We start from the raw sequence: 21,387 nt of genomic DNA on the forward strand, positions 1-21,387 counted from the left end.
TACTGGACTTAATAAAATTGAAGGAAAAAACATCAATTTTATACTTTACCAATAATATACCAAAGTTTTTATGTTTCTGCTATGCTAAACTATAAAAAATTTAACTGATTCTAATTAATTTAATCGACCGGGGGTTGTCTAATGATTCTACATTTTCTTTATAATGTCTTGAAATAAAAATATAAATCGTGTACAATTGTAAATATAATAGGTTGAAAGCTTTTATCAACCAAATATGGTATAAAAAGAATCATAAGTTTTGGTTGAACAGATTTAAATAGCTAAGATCAAATTAACCCATAAATAAATATCAAAATGCCCATGTATACAACCACACACTTCACAAAACACTTGGACTTATATTATTTGAGATAATAAGAGCAATATGGTTCATAAAAAAAATATTTAGAGAAACACTAAGATATTTTGCAATATTCCTAATCCCCAAACAACTTCATAGTAGAGGGAAGCTATATTATAAAGTAAAAAAACCCATAAATGTAGATCCTTAAATATTGAATAAATAAATAGAAATAAACAATCATTGAAATCGCCAAATATTTCGATGAATTTAAATTACAATGTCCTAAATAGATTATAAATTTATTGTTTATTTAATCATTGAACATGTAAATATAGTTTAAAAAGTAATGGAACATTATTCAAAATATACAACATACACTTCTACAAAACCCAGATTTTTTGAATAATTTTTATTTGCGAATGTGTAGATACTTTTGAGATCTACAGAATTAATCTGTTAAGGCATAAATAATACCCCTTTAAGAAGTTAAAACATTATAAGTTATATGCTTTTATCTGAACCTTAGTATTTTATAACAATTTTTTTATTTGCAGCATTTCCCCTGGTGTTCTACTGTATTCATCTATAATACATGAAGAAGCCGCTTAGAGTTAATAATTTTTAAATTCATTATTGTTCTAATATTTAAACATAAATACACAATTTATATTCCATATATGTCAGAGTTTTAATGCCTATAACAACAAAAATTACGGAAATTGTAATTCATATCTGAAACTTAGCCGTATATACCCTAATCGATAACATAATATGTTTAAGATCTTATTATATTTTTTTGCCTTGCATATTTTTATCGGCTTTATTGATTATATCAGACTATTAAAGATTTATAAAAGATAATAGTTGCTAATTTATGCGCACAAAACAAAATCAGAAAGATATCAAACTCTTAATTTACAAATATATGAACAATATTTGCCGAATGTTCAGGTCTTATTTAATTTCCAAATATAATTAATTTACATCGATATTTTATGAATGACGATTTAATTAATTAATCAGACAAGACACTTGTACTCATCTAATTTCAGAGAAGAAGAGCTGTTGATAAAGATATATCAGGGAAAGGTGCCAAAATATGCATCAAAAAAACCATTGTTTATTGAATTTAACTTTTTGTACAATAGAAAAATCACACTTTCAGTTGTAAAAAGTCGTCCTTTCTTACAGTAATACCACAACCCGGATCCTTCCATCCAACGCTTGCGCGCTTCGATAACTGGAAAGTTAAAAGATGTATCAAGGAGCTGTGCAATTTTCCCAATGGACTGAATACGTCACAATAGATGGAATAAATAAAAAGAAACTTAACCCATAAATAAAAGATATTTTATTTATACAAAATGTCATATGAAATAATCGAATTTTTGTTTTAAGTTGGATTTTTTAAATTCTATTTTTATGGTATAATGATTCTAATCACTAATTTTAAAAAGGGACTAATATTCGATATTTTATATTAAATATAAAACCCCACACTTAATCTAGGACTATTGTATTATAATAACATAAAAACAAAATTTGATGGCTTTACAAAGCAACCCCAAAATAAACCTTAATTTATCTATCATGATAGCGACTTAAATATCATCATATTAATAGCGTGTTTGTGTATAATATAAATTTTTGGCGCATTTATTGAACTGTTTTTTATTTATGGGTACAATTTAGAGATCGAATATTTTTTAATGATATATATTTCAACTAATATATTTTTTATTCATTAGTACTAGATACTATTGATAATTCGTGCAAAGTCTCATACCTTATAAACATGGCAAAAAAAAGATCAGAACTATCACTTATTGAATTATTTATAGATGCTTCTTCAACATTTTTTAAGTTTTCGATTTCACATATAATGTCTTCGAAATATCTAGCACCTCTAGATTTTTCTACAAATGCTCCCTTTTCAAACTTCAGGGATAAATAAAAATATTTTAGTGTTGCCATGGTTTTACAATCAGCAAAAATTTCCACGGCTATTAAAAGTTTCGTAGAATCAAGATATTCGCAATTTGAGATACTTAAGGATTCAGTGCCATTTTCAGATCCACAAGCCAACAAATTGTTTGTTTTCACATAATGTTCAACTGATTTTACTATTAGAGCTCTTGCGAATCCATTTTTTCTGTATTCTGGCATTGTCGTAACAGAGTATAATATCAAGACGTTTTTTCTTATACATGTACCTTTTTGACAGAATACATAATGCTTTAGAATTAAACTTGAAACAAGATTTTTTTTGTATCTGTATTTATATTCATTACTATCTCTTAAAAATAATTTCGCCCATTCCTCATCAAAAAGTATGTTTGTGTGATTAGGACGAATAATATCAATTAATTCTTTTATGTCTTTTTGTGTTGTAGCGCCTTTCGGGTAAAATTCAAACTCAAGATCGGAGATTTCTATTTTTACTGGATTTATATTGCTTGTTTTATAGAGATTCGGTATGATGAGAATCGCTAAACGTATATTAAATGACCACATTTTTTACAAGATTGAATTTTTTATTTAAAAATCTCTACACGAATGTCAAGTGACTTTATATAATTTAACACCATATAAGGAAATTGTGCCTATTTTGTGAATTCGATTTTGACTTCTTTTATTTGTTCAGACACATATTTAATTTGATTTTTTGAGCTTAGTTGGCTAATTTTTATTGCAATATCCTCATCTCTAAAATCTTCCTTTATCCGTATTCTTCTTTCAAGACTTATTAGTTTACGTGCTTCTCTCAAGTCTATCACGCTTATTTCAATATCTTTATCTCCACAATCTTCCTCCATGCATCTTCTTATTTCAAGACTTATTAGTTTACGTACTTCTCTCAACTATATCACACTTATTTCAATCTCTCTATATCTAAAATCTTCCTCCGTGTATCTTTTATATCAATACATTTGATTCAACTATTTCCCTCAATCCCTTTAAATTTATTTCAATCTCTCTATATATCTAAAATCTTCCATATGCATCTTTGACATCGAGCATCTTCTCAATCCTATTGTTCATGTCATGTCCACCTAGAATTTCTAAGTAACTAACTAATACACGACTTATGGTGTTTTGTGTATATACTATTTCATGTATTTACGCTTGTATATTGCAAAATATAAGTCTTCTTTATTCTAATTATATAGTTGTTAAAATAAAAACTAGATTCATATTTTAATAGCCAATAATCGATAAATTAGGGTATTATTTTAATCTTACATAAATGATATGCAAACCCGTGCAATATCAATCATGGTTCCTTAATATAAAATACAATGGTTGTTTGCAATCTTCCCCTTAAACTTAATATATATTTAGAAAGGTTGCGACGGCTTACTATTTTTATATTACCTTTTCAAAGCTTATAATTTTAAAAAAGGTTTTTAAAATTAAATTGGTTAACTAACTAAAGTAAGAGTATGTGCAAAAACATATGAAATGTGGAAAACACATGAATCAACATGTCTTTAAAGGTGCATTTGTATGGGAACTGTGTAAAGATGATGAGACTGTAAGTATTAAACAAATCTAATATATAAAACAATCTAAATTCTTGAACGAAAAAACTATAAAAAGTAGTAAAACTATCATTAAATTTCGTTTTCCAATAGAATTCAATCCATGGAAAGAGAAAATATAAACAATGTCTTTCAGAAAAAGGTTTTATAAAGCTTTGAATGTCTAAGAAGTTGAATACCGGCCTTTAAAATAAAATATTTGTACTTTGAGACCCTTTTGATCACATTAAAATTCACAAAATATCATTTTAAGTTAATTAAAGATTAGAACTGGTCATATAAATCTATATTTTATAAATGCATATAAAGATACGTATAATAGTGTATATATTATGATATGCCTCTTTTATTACATAAGATACAAGAGAAACGCTCAGATCTATTTTCATGATTGTGTTTTCTGTATTTTTAGAAGCATGTTTAATACAATAGATATATAAAATGATTTTATTATATTTCGTTTTAAATATTTTATAAAAACCAAAGCGAATAAGCTTTTTGAAGTCAATATATCTAAATTTTATTATATATAAATTAAAATTTCCTGTTGATTTATGGCTATATATGTTTCTCTAAATTTTTGTTTGTTGTTTATTTACATTCCGGCAAATTGGAATTTAATGATTGTAGTTGTGTTCTATTTTATCTAAATAAAGAAAAAAAAACAATGCTTCAAGTTTGAAAATGCATTTTTGTGACAAGTTTTTTCATGTCTAACCCATCTTTTTGTGATCTTTAATTGTCTAAATTTTTTCCGTAGTATTTTATATATGATAATGGCTAGGTTAAGGGGTGTAAATATTCGATCTAGAATCTTTAATTTAGATGATTGAAAGTTTGAATTCTCATTGCATAATGGCATTTTTTATTAACAAACATTTTTATACTACCATGCTGCAAGGAATACGGCAAACACCGGTAGAACTCCACTCAATAAAATAAAGCTTTAGCTCTAAATATACACTAAGTTGTAAGTGATGAAACAATTCGTATCGATTTCCGAAAAAAATGTGTAAAAAAATGCTAATGCTGGCATTAGGGGAATTTTTCAATTAGAGGTGATATAATTGACGATTAAATTAAAACCGTCAACCAATTTTTTATGTTTTTTTGCCAAAGTAAGATTTAAATGACACTTGGTTGCATTTATTTAGCAACTAACATTAAATTTAAAAAATTCAAAATTAGATTACAGATATATTACATGCTTATGAAAATATAAATGTATCTGCATTATAATATGTTTTACGATTATTTTACTGGAATTAAGAATATAAGAAGTTTGAATGATTTTAATTGCATTTTTTATCATCAAATAAATATGATAATTGTTAAAAATAAGTATTTTGCAAAGTTTTACGCATTAAAGTGTTAAAAATATGAATATATTTTGTAATTTTTTGTTAATTTTTTTTATCTAGCCATAATTTAAATTGAAGAATTATTTGTATCTGTAAGCGTGATTTGGAGATAAATTTACTAAATATTATATGATACATTAGGAATTTACAGCGAAATTAAAAAAAATAAAAATACTACTGTTCCTCCAATAAATAAATGAAAATAATTAGGTTAAAATCTATGACGTTATTTGATTTATTTACATGATGTATAGCGAGATAAATATGTAAAGGTTTCAAGGTTTATATTTAAATAATTAAACAGAAAGTAGCATGTATAGCCAGTCTGAATCAGACTTGTATCGAATCATAAAGCATATTTCTTTTTCTAAAAAATCATTCCACTCAAAACACCCTAATTATAGTTATATCTAAAAAACGAATATAGCTATAAAAAAATAAAATTTTAATTACAAATCGTTTTTAATTGATCATAATAAATTGTTTGTTTTTTTATTACCTTCTAAGAACATTAATGCCTTTTTATTTATCCTATCTATTTTCCAGCTGTAAATTATTACAAGCTTGTAAAAAATTACAGATTATACAATTTATCTGGTCTTAATGATTAATTTATCATATTTTTTCTAGCCAATGTTTACATATGTTAGTTTGACCATTAAATTCAGATTTACTATAAGTTGTTTACTAATAATTTTTCGATTTGTTATCAATTTAGCACAACTGTTTTTTTAAACACATCTGAAATATAAAAATTATCAATTTTTAGCTATTTAATTATATTTAACGTAAACAAATCATAAACCATCGATTAAATAGATAAATTTACTGTCTCTAATTATCCTAGAATCTTTATTTTTTTTCAGTATTTGTCCCTTTAACCAAAGCATTTTTTTATTTTTCAATCGTGAAATATAAATAACGGCATAGATTGATTCTTTACAATTTAATTCTATCCTTCTTGGGGTTTGTGTTTTGAATATTTTATTTAGTTTTATAATATTTTAATTTTCTTCTCTGTACTTTATATGTGTAACAGAGTTTAAACTGTGTTTTCTATATTTTAATATAAATTAAACTGGTAACTGTACAAATCCCATTTTATTTTATTGTGAAATCGATACAAAATTTGTTTTTTTACGCCATGGAACTAAATTTCTGAGTTCGATTTATAGCTGTAAATGGTTTTTCTCGACTTATTTAAAAAAAACACGCACTCCTATGATTATATTTGATTCAATAATTTTTTAAGAAACTTTCCAAAGTTTTTTCGAGATTTAATTAGACTAGTAAAAAAATATGGAAAGATATAATTCAAGCCAATAAAGTTATATCAGGAGTAAAAAGTGTAACTTTAGGGAAAATTTATAATGTTTTATCGTATAATTTTATATATAAAGACTGTAGACTTCAATATAAGACACATAAATGATCTTTTTTATGGATATAAATGTGCAATTATCAGTTTTCATGTAGCGCGTAAAAAACTTATTTGCTTTATATGAACAGATGTAAAATTTTCGAGCGGATATTAGAGCTGACAATTTTTCTTATATTTCATTTACTATTATGCAAAAAAAAAATTGTATAAGGGGTATTCCTCAATAAAATTTGTTATTTATTTTGTATTGCGGATTTGAATTAATTCAGTATAAATTAAAAAATATAAATAAACTTAAAAATTTTAATGATATAAAAAAATATAAGCAGGCAACTAAATTCAATCAGGGGAAAAAAATATTCAAAAGATATATTTATTATACAATTATGCTTGATCAGCGTTAAATATCTGGTTTCCAATTAATGTAAGATTTGGCGTTTGTAATATTAAAATGAATTCCTGTTTCATGCCGGTAAATGCTTATAACTGAAAGTTTCTGGTTTTTTGAAAGTGTTTAAGTTTTTTTTGCTGCAATAGTTGATAAAAAGACACAAAAGCGCATTTCTCATTCGTAGATATTTTAATTTGATGCTAGTAAAACCTACACTAAAATACCATGAAGATTCATGATTAGATGAAAAAATAACAAATCCTAAATGTAAAAGTATATAAGAATTGCAAAAAATGGTTAGGTATGATGTATTAACAAATATACAAGATAAAACAAAACATTCAAACTAAGTATATATTAATTTCTTTAATGATTGATGTCTATATGATATAAACAAGTATTATGACTTATCAATTTTTAATATTTACACATTAAATATTTTGTAAAGCGATTTTAGTGGAGTCTTTAGGGGCCATTATTGCTCTATCGGTACATTTTATATTTAAATGAACAAATACAGGCAACAAACTGTTGACTATCATATGCGCCACGTTTACACCTAATAATAAAATGCAGAACGAATCTCTAATAGTATGAATTACACTATCAAAATAATCGAAACAATAATAATTATGTCTAAATGTAGTTATTGGGGTAAATAGATCAGCACTTTTGTTTTTTATAAAAATAAATAAGGCTCATAAAAATCTGAACATTTTTTTTTGTAAACCCTTTTCACAGAAATTGACTCGCAATTTAGAAAAATAATTCATTTGATCTTTGGATCAGCTTCACTCAAAAAAGAAAGAAAATTTTTTCTGTTATTTATATATTATTAAATAAATAGATCTTCTTTTTTGATTCATGAAAAAAAGCTCTATAATATAAGATTAAAACATGTTATCAAGAAATTATATTTGTATGGATTATTTCGAAGAAATGAATTCCCCTTTTGATCTACTAATGTATAGAGGTTTTTTCAATAATTTATTCGCATACAAATGAATATATCTATGTTTAAAAGCAAATAAAAAAGTATGAAATACATATTGATCATAATAATTTCTTTTGAAATGATGTATCTATAAAAGACGTGATGTAGACATTAAAGTGGGTCAATATAAAGTTCTGACATATCATTGGTTTTATAAAAGTGATAGAACTGAGTCATAAAAAAACTAGGTTGCCTCTAATAATTTTTGTATTTCTTTTTCTATTTAATTAGAATTAAAAAGCTTCATAAAAATAAAAAGAATCAAAACAAAAAATTTGGAAATCGACCCAATAATACAAAACCCTTTATTATGGGTTTTTTATCCGTTTTCAACACTTATCAGAATCTTTCTTAGAATTTCAAGTGGAAATAATCGTCTCTTTAAGAGAAAAGTTCAAAATTGTAATTCAATCTAATCCCGTTTTAAAAATATAGAAAATTCATGTATGATAAAAATAAAAAAGATCCTACCGTTTAGGGCGTTCAGAAAATAAAAAATTCAATTTCTTGCTCATAAAAATATTAATATAGTTGGAGGAAAATATTATTACCATCTTATTGTGAATATTTTGAAATTAATAAAAAAAATATTTTCATGTATTTGATTTTGCATTCAACTAAGACTTATTTGAAAATAAAAGTTTTCGCTTTGCTCAAGCATTTTAATAATTATAATATATAGAATGGATTTCTTTTTAACGGTAAATCGATCCGATTCCTAATTAAAAAGTCTCTTATTAAATATTGGAATATCGTCTCTGCGTTTGAAGTTAGAATTTAATTAATAAAAAATATAATCTATATTAGTTCTTTGAGCTCTAATTTTTTTGCCTTAAAATATGTTTTTTTCATGATCAGTTTATCAATATAAAACTAACATGTTGTTTTATTTAATTATGATGTAGCTTGTCACGATTATTTATTTGATTACCGCAAAATGGTGGTATTACCTGATTAAAATACATGAATTAACATCAGAACAAGCCTTATGATAGAAAATTTATTTTAAAGAGCAAAAAATTATGCAGTGAGTTCATATTAAAACTATTCAACATTCTTCTAAGCTATAAATTAATTTTAATTTTCAGTTTTTTGTCTTAACACTCTAATCTTTCATACCTCAAAACGTAAGTTTATTGGTATGAAACTTTATATTACTTCTATACACTTGGTTTTCATACAACTCTTTTTAGAAAATTTTTAAATAAATTTCAGTTAATCAATTTTTTACTGTTGATATCTGGATATATTAATATTCAGAGCTTCTAAAAAGTTCATTACACTTTTTACAACAGAAAAATTTAATTTACTAAATTATAGTAAAATTATATTTCATAATAATACAAATTTTCATAAAACCAATCTCGTCTTAAAAAAATACACTTGATTTTTTAACTGGTAAATTTATTTCATATTATATTTATTTTTTATAGCATGAATGAAAGTATGTGTCAAATTTTTCTGGGATTATTTGTAGATTTTGTAAAAAAAAACCTTGTATTGATTCGCAATAAAAAAAAAAAGAAAATTATTCATAAAATATTGTTCTTACAATTAATAGTTAATAAAGGGAACAATTTGAGCTAAATATAAGCCACTATGTTTTGGGCAGAAAAATTAGTATCATAGTATATAAAATTACTTATAAGTCTAAAGATTAAACTAAAAGTTTAATTAAGATAAACTACAAATTTATATCGTAAGGTTGTTCTATTATAATATAATTATGACATTTCGTTTTTATATTGAATCTGTAGAGTTTAAACCAGAATAATACGAAGAGATTAATACTCAGATTCGAAAGATTCTCTGGGTGTATAGTATACATCACCAGGCTGGTAATACAGACAATTTATATTTAGACAGAGATAAACCGGGTAGAGTGTTATATAGTTTAGTTCAATAGGCCGGTTAAGATACTACTTAATATGTACGAATTTCTCGTAATCGTGCAGCAATATGTCAAAGAAATAAAATATCACTCTTTCTGGAGAAGAAAAACTGCACATTACTTGAGAAAATCATAGGATATTTAGACTCGAAGTATTCTATCTGCAACACGTAAGCTACATGTAAAGCACTAATCGAAAAACAAAAGGAAAAATTGTTAGAAAAGATTGGTTTAAAATGCTATCATGGAAAACTCTTTGAAGCATGTAAGAATTTGCATGTAGATATCAACAGTTCCCATGTATGGTTAAAACATGGTAACAATTCACCGTGATCTGTCGGATTGTATTTCTATCTTCATGATAGAAATACGTTCTTTGGCGAAGCAAAGAAAATTTGTAACCATCTTAAAAAGCGAAGAAAAAGTGTTAATCACTTAGCAACGTGATGGGAAGAATGTTGTCTCATGACTACACGTGGAGACATTCTGAGGTATAAAGGTTTCTCTAGGTGCTCCTATGTGGACGTTAAATTATCAAAAACTCAGAACTCACAGGGTAACATCCTTGACGGAAAATGAAGATGTCAGCATAAAAGTAGACACAGCATAAAAACTGATATTCCAGTTCAGCACAAAAAACCTTATATAGTAGTATTGTACGATAAGCGCGATAAGAAGATTACAATAATAAAGGTAGGAATAACATCTCAGGATCGCTTACAGAAGTTGGAACGGAAAAACACGAGCTATTACGATCTGTTGGTGAACGAACTGTAAATTTTTACAAAATATGATGCTGGAATTATACCATTTGTAAATATGCTAGGATGGAATTGTAACAACTTATCACAAAGAATACTGCAGACAACTTGGAATCGAGCGCAATACCTAAGCTTACATAAGCTCGGTAGTTTTTAAGCGAAAATGTATAGAATCTCCTTGGACTTTAGAAGGTATAATCTTGCAAGTGACGAAAGCCGGATGGTGAGAGTTGATGAAGCACTTGATAAAATATACAAATAAAGGTAAAAGGCAGAAGATGTCGTTTTTAACGAAAAAAGAAGATAAAGTGTAGAAAAGAATCACCATCATTAACAAATGAAAATTAGTTTCTTTTTGAAATCATGAAATAAAAGATATTAGATTTACAGTAGCAAAAAACCATATATAGATACTGTCTATATTTTAAAAATACAACCTCGCTTATTTTTTACCAGAGCATAGCTAAGAGTTTAATTCGAAAGGCTTTAAATTTTAATATCAGAAGCTCATGAGTATGTATTAAAAACAATGATATATTCTATAAAATCACCGTAAATTTTTATTTAATATTATAGATTTTTACTAGTAGATATTTTTTTTTTGATATCCTCTTTTGTTTTTTTATTAAAAGTGTTTTAAAATATAATTTTTTTTCTCTAAATATTCTGTTTTTCATTTTCGCAATCCTAAAAAGACTCTGACCCACGCATTATAAAAAATTTTGTAAAAAATACATTTACTGGTTTAAATATGACTACATGAGTTGAGATTATGTTTAACGTTGTTAGTATGAATAAAAATTTTACATAACATCTATACACTTCCTCAACTTTAAACAAAAAATAAATCACAAGGGTGTAAATACCCAAAGAGACTGAATGTTTTCGCCCTTTTAATAATTTTTTTCTTAGATAACTTGTGTTTTCAAATTTTAAGGTAAATTACTGCGAAAAGAAATATATATAATCTGTTTAAAATATTTTTTTTCACAAAGATTCATAGTTGTATGTATTTTAAAGAAATTTTCCATGATAATATAAGAAACAATATATATATATATAGATGCATTATTTGAAATTAGACGATATCCTTTGCACATATTTAAATGCTCTTATAGCTCACTTTGATGTACTATAATATAATAAAATGATGGTTTTTTTACTATTGCTTTTTTATACATGTTTGATTATTGATATTTTATAAAAAGTAAAAAAAAAACTAGAATATAATATTAGAAATAATAATTCATAAAAATACCATGTGTGTCTATGTAAATATTTATGCGAAAAAATTGCATCGCAATAAATCTATTGATAATTATACGAGTTATCTTGCAAGAATGATTTAATATATAATCAGACCTGTATTTAAAGGCACCATTTAATGATATTTTCAAATTTTATATTTTGCAAAATTCAGTCGAATAGGAAATGAATATTATTGAGTACCATTTATGTTTTGTGTGAAAAAATAAAATCTAGTGGACTATATGTTCATCTTCTGTTATAAGAAGAAAATAGAATTGATATTTAAATGGTTGAAAATTTTATTAAAAAAACCCATTATTATAAATTACGCAACAGGACCTTATTTTGTGTTTATTTGATTATATTCACCCAAAACCTTTAAATACTATAATTTCTCAAACCGTTCCTCTTTTGTCGACCAAAATGCAAAACCCTAACATTCCGTTTTGGATCCGCATTCAAAAATAAATCTTCGTTGATAATTTTATTTAGATTCATTTGGGTGTCATATTCGTGTTTTTGTTTTAATAATAGATGATCCCTTAATTGCTCCCCTTCTGACAGTGCATCAATTCCTATTATTCTTGACTTTATCATAAAATTTTCATATCTAGAAAAGATTCCGAAATAAAACCCCGGATTTTTACTCTCTAAAACATACGAAGCGGCTTCTCTAATATTTTCCAAATAATGATCTTCTCTAAGGGCAAGTAGTATCGAATCTGAATCGGATTGAACAACAGCCCCCTTTTCAAAACCCAGAGATAAGTAAAATGTGTATTTCAGCTCCATCATAGGGTCAAATGGGGATAGACAAATGTTTATAAAAATATCACTTGAATCAAGATAGCTATGGGATTTTTCATGCACTACCAAGTCATGGTGTCGCATATATATTCTTTTCATAGGCATATTCTTTTTTTTATGAATAGATAAATCTGCTAATTTTTTCATCTCTATGTAGTGGTCTACAGATTGATGAATGAGATTTTCACTGTAATTTTTCCCACCGTACTTACTCATTGTAATTATTGAAGACAATATTAAAAGGTGTTTCTCCCTTCCTTTATGTAAAAATTTTTTATCTCTTAACATTAGATTTGATACTAGCTCGTTATTGTGTCTGTATTGGTATGTTTCTACATTTGATAATGGAACGAATACACTTTTCATATCCTTATCTTCATGGTATATATTAGGATAGATGTATTTTTCATATTCTAATTCTTGATAGTATTCTAAATGACCTTTTGGGGTGTAAATAAACTCTATTTCTTCCGATGGTTTTTCTATAAGGCTACTTAAATCATCCAGATCTAATATATTATTACTATAGGTCGTAGCCATCCCAATAATTTTTGTTAATAGTCTTAAGAAATTGAACTTCATTATATTGAACTTCTATTAGATGCATGCAAATTTCTATTAAATTATCTGAAACACTTTGATATGAAAATCGAAAATTGAAGCATAAAATCATTTCAAGAGTTTTGATTTAAATCTTATCTTGTATAAATCAAAATTATTGATACACCAATGAAAATAAAAAACAGTAATTAACAAAAATAAATTCGTTTAAAATTATATAAATGGTCATATTTAATTGTAAAATAGATTTTAAAAATGACACAAGATATCAACAAAATCAAATATAGATGGGAAGATAAATTAAAAATTCAGAATTTAAAAAAAAGTTAGTCATGGCATTTAGAAACAATTTCCCTTGCCAAGATTGTGACTTAAGTTTTTTAAGTATGTGTATAATATCTTCAGTAAAGATTAATTTGTTAAAAAAATATAGATTCTATTTATGCATAGAGTTTGTGGCATCATAGACATTATGCATCACATGTTATAAGAATCAAAAAAAATCATTATGTTTATTAAGATTTGCAAACAATACCGAACAATAGAGAGCATGAAATTGTTTAGTTTAAAAGAATTAATTATACCACATCCTAAAATATTTTGAAAATTGATATAATAAGTATCTATAGTTCAAATTACCAGTTCAAGAACACAACATTATAATTTAAGTTTAAATATCAGAATATTTTCTGAAACATAAAAGTGCTATTAGCTATTTTAAATTATCAAAAACAAATTTTGTTATATGATAAACTTTAGGAAATTATGTAGATTGAAGAATTTTAAATGAAAAAAATAAGTTACTCATAAAATGTTAATTTATCTTAAATGATAGGGACATAGATAAATTATATTAATATAAAGGTTTTTGTAGCACATATGTTTCTTTTTGGCTTGAAGAATTTGTTTGCTTCAAACTGGTTGGTTAATTCTACAAACGAAAGTACGCCCAGAAAATTTTCTTGAAACAAAATGCATATGGTTTGATATTATCATAAACAATAATACTTAGTGAAAAAAGCCATTCGATACGCGGAGTACCGTGAGACACATAAATTAAAGCCAACCCTTGAAAATAAAATGTAAATTTTATATCAGAAATAGTGTTCCTGACATAAATAAATATATGAACGCATTACAAAATGATTATATTTTTATGAAATATAGTAATATAGTTATCAAATTCAGTTTTTCTTTGTGTAATTAGTTTCATTGATTTTTTTGGTATTTAATTGTATTTTTGAAATCAAATAGATTATAAAATTCAATTGCCGATTTTCTATATACGAATCAATACACGGTATATCCAGATTTTTTTTAAAAAATGGTGCGATAAATCGTCACAAAAAGAAGGGGGGTTTATATTGGTCAAATTAGATGCAAAAATAGAAAAATAAAAGTATATTTATATCATGAAACAGGGACCTTTATAGGAATGTATTGTGTCTAAATCCTTTATTTATAAAAAAATTTTTAAAACCATGTTGAATCATAGAAAAGTACCATCATTTTTTTGTTCGATTTCTCTTTGAAATATCAGCTTTAGACTCATACCTATTTCTCTCGATTTTATTCGTATGTGCATAGGCTCTTTACTACAGAATGCGGGCAACCAAGTTCACTTATTCTAGAATAACCACACCACCCATCAGAAGATATTATATTTAAAGGCATGTAAAACATTTAATTATGCTATCAGGTGTTTTAGAAGTAGTATTCTCCCAAAAATCTTTAACTCGTGAATTTCGGCATTTTAAACCATAAATAATACCCGAAACTTCTCCATAATATGTCCTCTATGGTTTTAACGTTTACCAAATTTAGATTGGTAAGTTTCAGCTATGTTTTTTGCTATACCGATCTTTTTAGCCGAACCGTAAGATTTTTAGGATTTTACCACAGAAAATGAATGGGACTTTTAGATACCTATATAATAGTATTTGTTGACGATATGAAATCTTCATAAATATTTAATTAGTTAAAAATAGTTTGTGCTTTTGATAAATAGTTATGATAAATTTTATGTAACACTGCTCATGACAATTCCTGTCTTCTACACCTTGGTGAAGCACAAATGACGTATTTTAGACATGCAAAACCCTAAAATTATCTAAACAAATACGGCAAATGTGTGAGAAACATCTAATTGAATCTATAGGATAATTTTTCACAAGACAGAAAGCTTATTTTTTTTGACATTAAAAAAATGGTTTAAAAAATTAAATCAAAAAGAAAAAAATTAAATTTTATATTACATTACATGATAGAGGTTATAATACCAGTTCGAAATTTTCTATTTATTTAATTTGTAAAAAATTATTTCAAAAAAACCACTAACCTATCAATTTATTTCGTTAAAATATTATATGCGAAAGAAATTATGTATATTTATGATATTATTTTTTCATAAAATCCAAGTAAATTTTTTTTTCATGTAATCTGTATATTTAACTTCACAATGGTGTATTTGTGTACTATTTTTCAAAATATATTCTTTAAAATCTCAAATCAGCCTTTATAAATGAGTAGAAGTCTTTCTTTCTTTTGAATTTTCTTAAATAGATAGAAAATGTATTATTTCGATACGATTTATTTCTTTGAGGCTTTTCAGATTGTAAATCGTTTATTTTACCCGTATATATTCTATTACAGCTTAAATTTGTTTAATTTTGTATCTTGTAAAAATATGATTTAAATTAATAAGTTTGTTTAAGTTTTTACCAATAAAACAGAAATAATGCATACACACAATAGAAATAATCAAATCAAAAACCTTAATTTAGAGTTTTGCAAAATATCTTCTACTAATTTGCAAAAATATGTTTTATGTTAATAAGTTTGTATAAAGTTCTTACAAATAAAACAGAAATAAATACATACACACAATCTACAAAATTAAATCAACAACGTTTATTTAGAGTTTTGAAAAATATATTATACTAATAATATAATAGAGAAAATATTAACGTATTTTAGTCTTTTTAGATCCAGAGATTGTAGCAACTTGGGGTTGATATATACTTATAGGCATTAATCACGGAAGTATGAATGGTAAAAAATAAATTCGATCTGCATCTATAATTCTAGTAAAAATATCTTATTCATTTTCATCCAGAAAACTTAAAATATTTCTTATTTATAAAAAAATAGTAAAATAGCAACGTCTTTTATCTAGATCACATTAAATATATTTATTTTTCACTGATTTAGAAAAAATCTAACCAAGTTTTACAGGCAGAAATCATTGAAATAGGGTAAGCAAAGTCATTCTATTTTAAATCATATATTAATTATATGAAATTTTTATTTTGTATACGCATGGATTTTCGGCACTTTAAATTATTAATCAAGTCAAATATTTCTTACGGGGGTGTGAATATAATAGACTTGTGCCTAATGATAATTCAATATTGTAATGAATATACATGATGCCTTGATTCAAACTAAAAATAAAGAAAAAATATATTGTTAAAAAATAGATCAAGTTTAACGTTTAATTAAATTAAGGATGGCGACTGGTAGTTAAGACGATTATTGAAATAAAATCAAAACTATCACGAAAAATTATCCTCTTATCAGTGTTTACAGCTTTTTTTGTTTGAATCTCGAGCTTTGATTAGCTGAGAAACGATTCAATAGCCGAAAGTATTTATTCTTGTAACACCATTTACAAGCATTTAATTTTAGCCTATCGAGCAGTTAGTATAATTAAAGCTATTAAGTTACGATAGATAAATGCTCATTGATATGGATATGACTACCTGCCATAATTTTGCGGCCTTTAATTAAACTATAGGGGAAGCTCTTTTGCCGGAAATGGTAACTTTAAACAACAGTAATATGCCTAGAATTTTACAAAACATAAAGAAACGGACATATTTGTACTCTCTGTACTCGATAGGATTTTTTTTACCATTGTGCATAGTTTGATCGACTTGAACTATTGATCTTGGTCTTCCCGATTTATTTTTAGAAAATTTCGTTTGTATGATTTATAATGAAACTGTTTTTATTTTAAGATTGTATTTTTACTGATCAGCCTACTAGCATCCGAGCTGTCATTAATATACAAGTGCACGAAAAAAATTATCCCATATTTTATAAAATGGGACGGTGTGGTGACAAGATATTATAAAAGGTACCTGAAGGAACTAGATGTCACGAATCAGATCGAGGCATATATTCAAACCTTGTGATTGAAAAAAACCTTTAAATTAATAGATCTAGAAAGGAGGAGAGGTGTTAAAGAAGACTTTGGACAGATGAAGATAATCGAAAGTATAAATACGCTGTCCGCGCAGGGAATCAAGCAAGGCGTGCTAGAGAACAAAAACAATAATAATAAATTTAGCTTAAATAAAAAATACTGATCTGAATAGAGGCATTGATCGAATAATAATTTTGTCGATATTTATAATTAATAAAAACTCTAAAATATGTTTAAAAATTATACTAATGTCTGCGTAAAATATAACCATCCAAATGTCATGTTTATCGATCGTTGGTTTATATTTATAAGTTTCATTTTTTGGACTCACACAATAAATCGAGCCTGCTTTTTAATAAAATTTTCATGTATCAAAACGAATATAAGATCATAATCGTTTGAATGATGTGTGATTATTGCTAATTTTTCGCTTGAATTGTAGCATTGGGTTTTAGATACGCATAAATTTTGTCGATTTTTTACAATATTAAATTATGTTTTCGGCTGGATATTTCTGATTTGATCTTAAATTTTCTTTAAATTATATAAACATGACATTGCTGCGCTAAATATTATTCTAAGGTTATATTCCTCAATTTAGACCCATAATTTGGCCATATTTAATTACTTACATTCCCCAAAGCTCCTATCGTGTGAATATTATAAATTACAACAATCATGGTGCCACTTTCAGATTTGTAATTATGGCTAGTATAGGTGACTTGGGTAGGAATTTTTACTTAAAATGGAATCAGGGGAATTTTTACTGGTGATCCAGGCATCTTAGATTATGAAGAAAATTAATAATATACTTCACAATTATATAAATCGAGCTCTAAAAATTAACAACGATTTTAAATTACTTTTAATAAATTATTTATAAATTTATGTTATGCAGAATTTATCTATAATTTTCGAATTTTTATGGTGGTTGTGGTTGTATATACCATTTTGTGATGTATGAGTAAACTTTATGATTTTTTAAAGATTTTTGATCAGAAAAATAGATTTAATTTTTGACCAATAAAAGATAAGGGTAAATTCTTTTAATATTTTAATCAGAAATTGCCTGATTATCATCATTATTTTCAATTTCAGCTTCAATAGTCTCAATTATTGCATCCTCTAGGGGATCATCATCAACAAAATTTTTAATATAAGAGGCAATATCAGCAAAAAATATGTTCCCGTTCAGTTCCTTTACAAGTAAGCGACAGCAATATATAATTTTTTTGCTTAACAAACTGTCCCAAGATTCCATTATTTCAATCCGGTTTAAGATATCAATGAATACTTCAACATGCTCAATCAAGTTTTCTTTTAGTATAAAAAGGCATATTTGGTAAAATAACTTTTGAAGACCATCTTTCGTAGCGCTGTTTTCGATCCAAAAAAGTGATTGTGCAATCATTGGCTTTTTATTTTCGAGTCCAACAACTACGGTACAAAATGTGTTAATAAGAGCTGAGGCATCTTTGATGAAAAATTCGTGAATAAATACGGCTGTATACTGTTTCAAATCTTCTTCGCATCGGTTGCTAAAATAGTTATCTAGGATGAAAATCGTATAAATGTCTCCCGATATTTTGTTTGCCAAAAGCAATTTACTAATAAATTTAATTACTTCTACATTTTGTTTTTCCATTTCCTGAAAGATTAAAGTTTCTACTTTTTCTTTTAGTCTAACATCGTCTTTTAATATGCAAAGATCCATGATAATATCGTATCGTTTACATTCCAATAAATGATCTAGAACTCTCTTATCCTCATCTCTATATTTATAGTAAAAAAGAAGTATTTCGAATGATTCATTTTCTTCAGGAAATGTTGATAAAACCCACTCAATAATAGCAGAATGTATCTCCTCGAATGGAAATACATGTTTCATGACGTATTTGCTTATAACGAGTGCTTGTTTTGTATCTTTCTCCATATTTGTTTTTAATATGCTGCCTAAAACATTTTTATCATTACAAGCGTTGTTAAAAACGATAACAGCCTTTTCAATGATGGTTTCTGATACTTTTACAGATAAAAGTTTGTAAATTGTACATCTCAGTAATTTTTTACTTTCTTCGTTAAAAATGTCATAATATTTGATGATAGAAAAGAGATTTTTTATAAACAGTGCTTCTTTTACCTCCTTTTTGGTACATATTGTGTATAAATGCGCAGAAAAAGCAACAAGATCTGGAAGGCTTAATCCATCCCGACCATCTCTTCCCTCTTTGAATTCTAAATAATAATTCATGCAAATAGCTTCTGCTTCGGTCTCTGGCAATTTATTCATATCAAAATTAACTTTTTCATATACCAAGAATAAAAAATCTTTCGTACAATCAAATTTATAATTTCCTATAAATTCAAAAATATTCTCCTTAATATGAAACTCTTCAATTATTTTATCTACTAAAATCGCCCTATAGTCAATTTCTCGCTCTAAAAAGCATTTATTAACTATAAACTCGACTTGTTCTCTTTTAAGCTTATGCATTTTTATTTTACCCAGTGTGTATTCGTTAAAATGCTTTCGTACGTCTAAGTTTGTATCCGCTATTCTTTCAATAATCCCCTTTAGCGTTTTTTTATTTATTACAATAAATTTGAGGACTTCTAATCGGATTTCATGTGAAGAATCATGTCTTAAAAGATCATTAAACAAATTAAAAATGTGTGTATCTTCACCAACACATCTTTCCTGATATTTAGCTAAAAATTTAACAGCATCTTTACGAACAGTTTTTTCTTTATCAAATAGACGTTCGCTAACACTACTTACGATCTCCTCGTCTATATCTAACTCCATGGAGAGCAGATTTAATAGAAAAAGAGTATTTGATCGGACTTTCTTGTTTTTTGAAACTATAGTCCTCATGAGATGATCGGATATTCCCTTCACAAATAAAACCGTGCTATCTTTGAAATTGACCTCTTCTACTAACTTTTTAATAAAAAATGATATCTTAGAAGGTATTGCTTTGGCTTTACTTAAAAGAATAATATTAAGAATATGGATAAAATCGTGTATATCAATCTTTTTATTGCTAATATTTGTCACTGTTTTTTTTAAATGCGTTGAGAATTGGGAAGGCTTGCATGTTTGTATCTCGTGGAAAACTTCTTTTAACAACATTTCATCGCTCATTCTTTTGAAGGGATTAAAATTTAAATTAGACCAAAGGGATTTGGTAATAGATAAATAAAAATCTTAATTGCCAAATGCGATAGATACTGCTTAAATGACTACAAAATCAAGATTTATTCAATATATTTATCTGCTAATTATGTATATCTATAATTCATGATTAAGATATTTTATGAACAATAGAAAATATATTCATTGGATGAAATACAAATACCTAAACAAATAATATTCAAAGCATAATTTTGCGTCGATGTTATTATAAAATCAATTATATTGATACAATGCTATTAAATGTGGAAATATATCTTCACAAAATTAATTAAAACAATAAATACGTTCACAAATTACTCATTATATTTTGTAGATTTCTTATTTTTATTGGTCCTATTATATCCGGTAAATAATTTAACAATTGTTAAAATAGTTGGTTTATACCTAGAATACAATAATTTAGGGTAATATTATTGCAAATTGATATTTTTGTATAAAAATTACAATCAAAAAAAATTATATTAGAAACACACTCTTTCTTTTGATTTAAGTCAAATTTATACTTTAGCAAACAAAACATTTTTAAAAACGTGGTTAAGTCAGCTTCGGTTTAAAAATTAAGCTTATAAACGAATCATATTAAAATGTGAATTATGTTGAACTTAGACCAAAATATTATACTTGAAAGAAACAATCATTTTGATAATGCCAGTTTTGCGTTCGTGTCACTTAAAATACTTCACTAAAAAAATAACGAAACGATAAAAAAGTATTGGTAATTTAAACAAAAATATATTCCTACT

The sequence above is a fragment of the Rhyacophila brunnea genome, unplaced genomic scaffold, assembly GCF_057557595.1.
Source record: "Rhyacophila brunnea isolate RB1 unplaced genomic scaffold, BYU_Rbru_1.0 scaffold_41, whole genome shotgun sequence".
Lineage (NCBI taxonomy): Eukaryota > Metazoa > Arthropoda > Insecta > Trichoptera > Rhyacophilidae > Rhyacophila > Rhyacophila brunnea.